At 39.1% G+C, this 9,787-nt stretch overlaps 1 pseudogene across 1 annotated transcript; it reads right to left on the reverse strand.

The window, feature by feature from the left end:
- Window positions 1–701: 701 nt before the first annotated feature.
- Window positions 702–2,144, reverse strand: LOC306759866 (annotated as a pseudogene). Its single transcript has 2 exons — window positions 2,115–2,144; window positions 702–1,773 (listed from the first exon to the last, which is right to left on the reverse strand). The product of its transcript is annotated as an uncharacterized misc_RNA (transcript).
- Between the last annotated feature and the right edge of the window lie 7,643 nt (window positions 2,145–9,787).

Here is a 9,787-nt window from a genome sequence, read left to right on the forward strand (position 1 = left end):
TCTGTTCTGCATACTCACTTACTCTTGTTTGTCGCAACACTGTAGTTTCTTCAGTGACATTCAAACAATACTTTGTTTCATCAACTGTTTGTTGTTACTGCATCACAGATTAATTCTGTAGTTTCTATTTAGTTTAGTGTTTGGGTTTAAAAATGACTTTTCATGCTGCCTGAGGCCTGAATGTGTATGATATGCAGATTCAGATTTTCAGAATTCAAAAGTTGTCCTATCCTGGGTTCTGGAAATCTCTTCCCAAAATAAATAGATTCTTGTTTCAGCTCTAAAGCACGAATCACACCTTTTTTTTTTTTTTTTAATTTTTTTTTTTTATCCCATTGATGTCCCATTCTCTGAGTTTGTGCATTACAGCCCAGCATCAGAAACATTTTCCTCTTCACAGCCATTAGAGATTAAATAAATGTACCTCGTGAGTAGTTGAGTGTCTTATACAAAGAAAAAAAAAAATCTTCTCAGGTACAAAAAGTGCTCAACCATTCATCCAGTTTTTATTTGGATCCCAACCAGTTGTGGCTCATTTTCCTGGGGTCCTTTAGATAAAAACAGTCAAAATCTCTGGACATGTACATGCATTAAAAGTGCTGATTGGTTTTGTTCTGTCTGAAGTTTTTTAAGTTTTTCAATTGGTGCACTGGACCAGACGACTGAAGAGTATTTCTGGATAGAAAAGAATAATAACTGGATTATTGTTCCTTTATTGCAACTGTTGCTAGAAATGCTGCTTTTCCTTGAAATGCTGTGATCTGTAATCTACGCTGAAGGATCCAGAGCAAGCGACAATCACAGGCCAGAGGGTTTCCATCCAAACGCAGTGTCTCCAGAGTGTTGACAGACTGAAAGGCTCCCTCTTTCAGGGTCACCAAGTTGTTCGTGGAAAAGTTAGGAAGGCGGATTTGCCTGAGACCACCTAATGCGTAAGGCTGCACCACTGCAAGGTTAGTGTTGACTAGATGAAGCTCCATCAGTCTGATAAGATCTCAGAGAGCCCAGGACTCCAGCACAGCAAATAGATTGTAGGAAAGATTGAGGCTGGTGAGGTGAGCCAGACTGCGAAGGGCAGAGGTGGGCACAGAGGCGATGTTAGTGTGAGTGATAGACAGCCATGACAAATTAAGACCCTGCAGGCTGTGAGAGGAGATGTATTTTAGAAAGAGCCAGCGGTCGATCTCTAAGCCACTCAGGTTTCCCAGCTTTCGGAAGCTTTGGTCCTCCAAGGCAGAGATACTGAGGTAGTGTAGCCGTAGAGTCACTAGGTTATGCAGGTATGACAAAGATTGGCTGGAGACTGAAGTCAGGTTGCACCTCTCAATTGTCAGCTCCCACAGTCCTTCTAGATCCAGAAAGGCCTTGTTAGATATGTAAACCAAATCATTGTCTCCAACCTCCAGATTCTTCAAGCTTTTCAGACTTTGAAAAGTTGAAATCCAGAAGAATTACAATCTTATTTCCACTAAGGTCTAATGAAGTTAAATTGGAGAGACGTAAGAACGCCCCCATGGGGACAAGTTTCAACTGGTTACCCCTCAGTGGGAGTGACTGCAAGTTTTGAAGATGAGAGAATAAATTCGGTTCCAGGACAGGTATCATGTTATCACTCAGATCCAGCTTCTCAATGCATGGATATGGAAGCAGCTCCCCATGTTCTATGCAGCAAAGTTTATTCCCACTAAGATCCAAGACTTTGGTGTCCAATGGAATTCCATCTAGCAGTGTGGACAAACATTTACCGAAGCGGGACACTGTCTTCAGCTTGCTCTTTTGGTAATAATACCAAGTGTGGTGGAGTGGGATTCCTCCCACATTGCACCTCCAGGCTGCAGTACATCTGCAATTATTGCTGGGCGGAGCTGGCTGCCTTTATATCCAGGCAGGTGTTTTTTCCTTCAGTGTGTCACCCTTGCCTGGTCTGAGGCAGACTGATTGTTGGTGTAGCTCGTGGAGCCTGAACTTTAATCCCCCTGCTCCGCATGTAAGTACCAACATCCTTTTCTTGCCAACTGGGGTTTTGATGGTTTCAGGGTGTCATACCAGCTACTTCCTACAGTGTTGCATTCTACTGGCATTAATTGTGTGTCAGCGGGGTTGGGCAGTTTCACCTTTTTGTCTCCACTGGGATCCCTGGCCATTTGTCCAGACTGCGGGCAGCCCAATGACAAGGTTTTGAAAAACTGTGTACCCCCATATTGAGTGCAACGGGTACTCCAGCACTCACTGTGGTTACAGCCCAGGTTTAAACAGAGGATTTGTGTTTTTGGGTGGTTTTTTTCACTCTTTCTGAATCTGTCTACCACGGTGTAATTATCCAAACAGCACTTTGGTTAAGGTGACTGGGGAGAGAGTTGCCGCCCCCACCCCAGTCTGGCATTGTCGGACCATTTAAGCCCCCCTTGGCTCTTGCCACACAAGAAGTTTGCTTTCTTGTACGTGTTTGATGGCTTAATTTATTTCCAGCTTTAGTTTTGAATTCAAGCAGATTAACTAATTTTAGCAATTGTAAAACTGGTTTTAATTAAGTTAACTAGTTTTTCTTCTTCCTACTGAGTCACAACTTTCAGCTCATTATTTAAGACGTCCATGAGTTCAATATATTTAGGTGCAGGGAAATATATGGTGGAATCATCAGCATACATAGTTTTGGCTATTTTCAAGGCCAGCAGTAAATCATTTGTGATATAAAAAAGACCTGAGGCCATCCACATCTCACATCACTGACATCGTAAAAGCATCCATTGAATAAAAATAGTTGGTCAGAGCTTTTAAACCAAGATAAGGCTGATCGTTCCACCCTATACCATTCAAGTTTTCTTAACAATTCATTGTTAATTCAATTCAATTCAACTTAATTTATATAGCGTTGAATCACAGCAATGCCATCTCAAGACGCTTTACAGACAGGGAAAAAAAACATAATGAAAGCCAATTCACAATAGCCTATATAGGGAAACCAACAGATTGAGTTGGAGGCTGCAACTTAATCTCCCATCCTGAGCAAGCACACTGGCGACAGTGGGAAGGAAAAAACTCCCTTTTAACAGGAAGGAAACCTCCGACAGAACCCGGCTCATGGACAGGCAGCCATCTACATCTGTAATTTAATGGAGCAGAGTAGTGAAGCATCACTGCTGCAGTTGTCATTATATTCATCAACTTTTGTGAACAAGTTGTTGACAACTGATGTCAGAGCTGTAGTTGTGTAGTGTTTTTTTTTCCCTGTAAGGATGTTGGAAATCTGTCATGTTTATCAGCAGGTAGTGCTTCAGTTGTCCATAAACAATACTCTTCATAATCTTACTTTAAATGGGTAATAGACTATAAGGACAACTGTGCCTGGAAAAGGGTAACTTTTTGTCTATTTGATTATTTTCCACTTATGGGCACATAACATCTAGATTTCTTACATGACATATGGCAGGGGTAACTTGCACTGCCACCAGTTTAAAAAACCAGGCCATTCTTTGCACTTGTGCTTAAAAAAATTATCGTCTGATACAAGAATTGGCAGTTTATCTCTTACTTTGTAGTCACAGAAATGATCAGATCCTGACACATAAAAATATTAATAAAAACGTAACTTCACTACTTTTCCTGATGAAACATCTAAGTAACAGGATGCATAATTCTGGATAATTTGGAGAAGTTAGTGTATGACTGCAGTATATATTGCAAAAAAAAAACAAAAAAAAAAACAATATAAAAATAGCAAAACCTCTTAAATATCAACAATCCAGTGAAAAAGATTATTCTATTTTTTTTTTCATTTTTCAGATAAACTGCAAGTTTAGAAAAGTGGACATTCATTGTGATTAAACATTGTGTGCAGTGTGTTTGACAGAAATGCCATGCACACGCCATCTGATTCATGATGGCTGCTCTTTAAACATGTTTTAGTCTCTTTTGACATCAGCTTTAATGTTTTTAAAATAATTATTTTTGTTAAAAATTGACAGATAAGGCTGAACAGGACATGAACACAGTGTTTATAAGCTTTGACTCACTGCACTTGGGAAGAGTCAGACTCACCCCTGATTTATGGGGGTCAGGGTGATCATTCAGTGAATGAGTTCAAGGCTAAATATTTTTATGAGGATAAAGCTTTAGCGGCACAGGCAGCGACTTTGGAGACAACTGCAACATCACAACCAGACAACGCATCCTTTCAGACTGAATTATTGATGTGGTACCTCCAGTCAACAGGTCAGCAGGAAATAAACTCTTTCATCTTAACACTGACAACGTATTTCCTTATTCAGGAGCTGCTTCATTCTTCAGGGAAGTCATGCATACATCAACGTGTGGAGAACTCTTCAGGATTACAGAATGATTCTGTACAACCAGCAGATGGTGACTGATAAAGAAAAACAAAAGGCAATTTCATGCTTGATGTACACTACACATGTTTACAGGCAACAGCATGACATGCTGAGCTGGTACAGAATCTTTGCTTTGAGTAAAATGTACATTCAGTCCCTTGGTTAGTGTGGTGATGCCTCAACATCATATAAAGCTTTTAGTAAAATCTAACTTAAGGACCCAGAATTGTTCAATTTAACATCTTCTCACTTTTCATCTCTAGCAGCCCACTCCCTTTTCTTTTCTATATGGTGAAAATTAAGTCAAGCCAGGACATACTCTAGCATTTTTTGTTATAAGCAAACAAAATTTGTCCTAATTTCGTTCATGGAAATTAAATACAAATGACAATTAATTTCACAACCCTGTCACTCTATGTGTACTGCCCATTGCAACGATTGGCCACCATATTTACAGTTTGTGGTCTAGTATGACAGATGTATGCCTTAGCATATTTAGATTTGTTCATGTGTTATGTTCAGGTTAACACATATTCAGTGCAGTGAAATGTTACAAACAACAATATCCAGTCCGTTTACAAAGTTGAGAAAGAAAATTATATGCATCATATAATTATCTGGACAAAAAGTACATTCTAGGAAAAATAAAAGCAAATAAATACAAGTAACTTTTCTACAGGGTGCAGAATTCCAAATAAGAACAAAGACAATGAGGTCTGTGTGTGTTCATGATCTCTGACAGATAAAAAGCTTTGGGCAGTTACCTGACCAGATCGTGTTGAGTTAAGGAGCCTGACTTCCTGGTGGTAAAAGCTGTATTTCAGTCTGACAGTGTAGTCAGACTCCTGTACCACCAGTCAGACAGTCGCTGGCTGAAAAGTCTGTGTGCTGAATGGCTCTTGTCCTTAGTAATGCCTGCATCCCTTCTGCAGTCCCTGGCTGCATTAGCTGTCCAGGATGGAGGGGAGGTTGGAAGTAAATCTGTTCCACCTTGAATTTTACAAGCCTTTGAATTTCAAGCCGCAACCTTTATGCAGCAAATTACCATATCTGAATGTTATTAATCTAAATTAAATGCATCAATTTTCAAATAGTTTATTTTTGCTACTATGTTTTCAGAATTTTGAAAACCCGTGCGTGATATGATTGGCTGAATACCAGTTTGATGTTATCCTGAATTGACTAGTTATCCCAGTGGAACAGATTTTCTGATGGCAAATTTTCACCACCGAATTTTGACAGAATTTTTTTCCTTTGAAATTTTCATCTTCAAATTTTGAGTCTTGAATTTTAACACTCTGAAAACATCATAGCGAAAATAATTTGAAAATTGAAGCATTTATTTAGATTAATAAAATTCAGATATGTTAATTCCTTGCATAAAATGTTGGTGCTTGAAATTCAAAGGCTTATGAACTTCAAAATCTGGTGGAACAGATTTACTTTCATAGGGGAGACTTGTTCCAGTGATGTGCTGTTCCAGCTGCACCGCCCTTTGTAGTGTTTACCTGCTGCGACGAGAGCCCTTTCCACACCGCGCGGTGATGTAGCCCAAAAGTGGGTTTTCAACAGTCCATCAGCAAAAGCCGAGAAATATGTTGGTGCAGAATTTCCTTAGTCTTAATGAAATATGGCTGTTGGCAAGCTTTTCAGGTCACTGTGTGTGTGTGTGTGTGTGTGTGTGTGTGTGTGTGTGTGTGTGTGTGTGTGTGTAGTGATTGATGCAGACTCTCAGTAACATGGAGGCTGAGAAACTTAAAGCTGAACCTCAAATCTGAAAATATTTTGAATGCTCTGTAACGTTTAAACTGAAATAAAATGCAATGACTTGCAGATTTGATACACCAAGAATTTATTCTCAATAAAACAGGAAAAACATCAAATGTTGAATGTGAGGCTTTATACAGTTTGAGGAAAATATTAGTAAGTATATTTTGAATTTACTGGCTTCAACACATCCTGAAAGAAGTTGGGACAGAGTCATGTTTATTTCTGAGTAACATCAGCTCGTACACAATTGTCTTGGAACAAAGAAAACCTTGTTGGGCATTTGGACGTGGAATGTTTTCTAACTGCTAGATTCAGGACTTTTCCAAATGCTCCAAATGTTTTCGGTTGAAAGAAGATGGTGTCTAGACAGCAGGTTACATCCAGCATGCGTTGTTGCCATCTTCTGAATGACGCAGTATGTTGTTTGGTATTGTCATGGGAGAAAATGCAAGGCCTTCCCTGAAAAAAACACCTTGTCAACATGGAAAGATGCAGATGTTACGCAAAACTTTGAACATACCTTTCAGCATAAATAGTACCAAAATCACAGCATTCACAAAAACAAAATAAACTACTGCAGGATACATGAAGTAGAATAATAATGATATGCAAAAGCACAACAGCCATCAAACACACCTGCAGAGAAATGTAGTGACACACAAATAATCAGCAAAATTTAGTCGGAAGCAGATGGAGAGAGAACTTTTGTGGGCTTGCACGTGTGAATGTGCTGTTATGCGACAAAGATGAACCATGTTCTTGCAAGGGGATTGCGACCCACGCCCTGAAGCATCAGGGGATGGAAGGGAGGGGCTCTAGATCCAAAAAACCCGGCAGTGCCACAGACCCAAGCAGCCCAAGCTGAAGCAGCAGAGAGAGATGCTGCCCACCCAGACCAGAGCAGAGGAGGCTCCTGGACCGGAGCCCAGAATATTTCTTACTTAAACTCAATGCTGTCCGAGAACCTGAAGATCACCAGATCTAATGCATTACTTTTACCCATGCCATCTGCACATAGCAATATCTCCAGATTCTTCTTCGATATTATGTTTATAGTGGACTATTTAAAATCTCTGCCATTTTCCACTTTAGAACATTATTCCAAAGTATTCAACAATTTGCTGTATTTTTATTGATTGTTGAACATTTGCTCTTCTTTACCCGTGAGACTCTGCCCCCTCCCCCCCACGAGTGTTCTCTTTGAATCTAGTCATGTTACTTGTTCTAAAATAACTTTGTCAGTTACCATAAGATCATCCAGAAGTTTTTTTTTTTTTTTTTTTTTTTTTAGTGTTATTTACTTTACTTAGTGTTTATTGACTTTGTGCAAATTTTTTTGAGACTTGATGCTAAAATCAAATTTAAGTCATATTTTTATTAAATGTCATTAAATCATATTTTGATGAACTAACCTCCAGACTTTAACATGTTTTCCTCCATAATGTGAACAAAAACTCAATATTTGCTGAGGAGAATAGCCAGTCACTTTATTTAGATCTTGTTACAACTTTGTCCCAAAGGTTTGCAAGTTAGGGTTGCATCTCACCCACCAAGTCTCATGTTAGGTGTTAAGAAATACCACATTTAATAAAACACAACAAACAAAAAAAAAAACAGCATTAGAAAAACTATGGTTACTTAAAGTCTTTGTGACAAGGTGGGAGAGATGGTTGAGAAATATAAAGATGACTTTTAGAAGTGCTCTTGAGAAATGTTGCCATTTTCCTTCAGCGGCTCAGGTTAATACAAGGTTTGCTCTTAATTCCCCACTCTTCTATTCAGCCACAGGTCTTCCCAGCAGCAGTTTGTGTTCCACAGGGGTTTGCTGATCTTCAGCAGTATTTACCTGGTCAGGGTCTGGTTGCAAAGGACAATTTTGGAATGAATGACATTTATTGCCTTTACTGTGTATCTTGTTTGAAGCATGGTGTCATGCTGACCAGCTGTTCCGTGGTCCACTTAGCTGTGATGTCATGATATCATGAGAAAGATTTTTGTAGGTTTAGTCAAAGGGATGGACATGAGAAGGAAGCTTAAGTTAGGCAGCATCATAACCAATGAGTTTGTGAACAATCACAAACACTGGTGTCATATTTATATCAAAGAAAGACCCAAAAACATCCCAACCCAGAATATACACTTTGACAAGACTTCAAAGTGGATTAACAAACTTTTTATTGCTCAAACAATATGAGCAGAATGAAAAAAGAAAAAACTGAAGCAGCCAGCAGTCCTGTGCTGTCAGGCATCCACACCAGGATGGAAACCTGGCAACCATCTGGCAGTGAATGAGTGTGACACCAGTCCTTATATACTGAAGGTGATGATGATGGAGTGCAGGTGTGCCTCAGGGCTGCTTCTCTGCCTCTACGTGGAGGATGGAAGAGAGCAAAATGAAAGCCGTTGGGAAAAGGAGCAGCACATAAACTAAACTGCAAAACCCAAACTCCAACAAGTGGTACTGATACGATTTAAATATTCAGGAAAAAATAGGTATATTTTTAAATTCTGCATATGATCTATCTCAGTTTGTTTTTCTAAGTATTGCCATAGAAGCAACAGATGACAAGACTTTACAAGAACATTTCCAGCAAATGCCACACGTGTTAACCTCGTATCCTTTCCAAGGTAGAGCCACCAGGCTGCAGTACCGATGAAGAAACTAAAGGCTGGGATCTCAGCTCTGACAGAACGCAGACCTCCGCGAAGCCGCTCATTTCCACACATAATCGGGAAGAATGTTGATAAAAATTCCTGCATCCATAGTTCCTTTCAGATCTCTCCCAAAGTTGAATGGAATGAAGTTAGAACAAGACACATTATCTGAAGCAAAAGATCGCAACAATCCAGCCGGTAGTTTTAGTGTAAAGTCACTAATGAAAACATAACCTCTATGGTGGTGGTAATAAACAGAAGCATTGGTTGTCCCCCCCCCCAACACTTGTCCGGTGGGTCCATTTAATTTTATCTTGTGCCCTGCGGGTCTGCTGTGTCTTTACATTTTAGCTTTCAAATCATACTGAGTTAAAGCTGCAGACATTCACTGACAATCAGTCAAATACAGACAAAGTCTTTTTCATTTAAATGTATATTTTAAATTCCAGGTAGCCATTTAGTGGCTATTACTGAGTTACATAAATTACATTTTAAGAGATCAACCTATTCTGCTTCTAGTTTTCTAGGAACGGCAACATAATTGATGTTTTTCTAAACCAAGACAGTGCAATTACCTCCTTTGCATGACAGCGTGCAAGAAAAAGAACAGTGACTCAAACCCTTCAGACAAGAAATTGCTCTTCCTTTCATGCCCGACATCGATGATATTCCAGATGGACATATAAAGTAGTCCCGATGAGGACAGAAAAGTGATCATAATTATGTTCTTTTATATTTTTATTCTTAAAACACCCACATGCAATCTGAATGCACATTTTTCACAATGCTTTGAGCTACTTACATAAAATTATTGTCAATTTTCTTCCCAATATTACATTAGTATAAACTATAACAATGAAAGTCAATGTTAGTGATGTGTTGGGTTGCAGGATGTCACTGAGCAGACAAGGCATGACAAACTGACTCATAACATGTTGTTGACTACTTGATGGAATTGATGTATACTTAATACCCTAAAGACCGTCTGCATTGTATGTTGAAATATATTTAACAGGTTAGGATTAAATTCTTAT

This window comes from Telmatherina bonti (assembly GCF_933228915.1).
Source record: "Telmatherina bonti genome assembly, chromosome: 8".
In the NCBI taxonomy this organism is placed as follows: Eukaryota; Metazoa; Chordata; class Actinopteri; order Atheriniformes; family Telmatherinidae; genus Telmatherina; species Telmatherina bonti.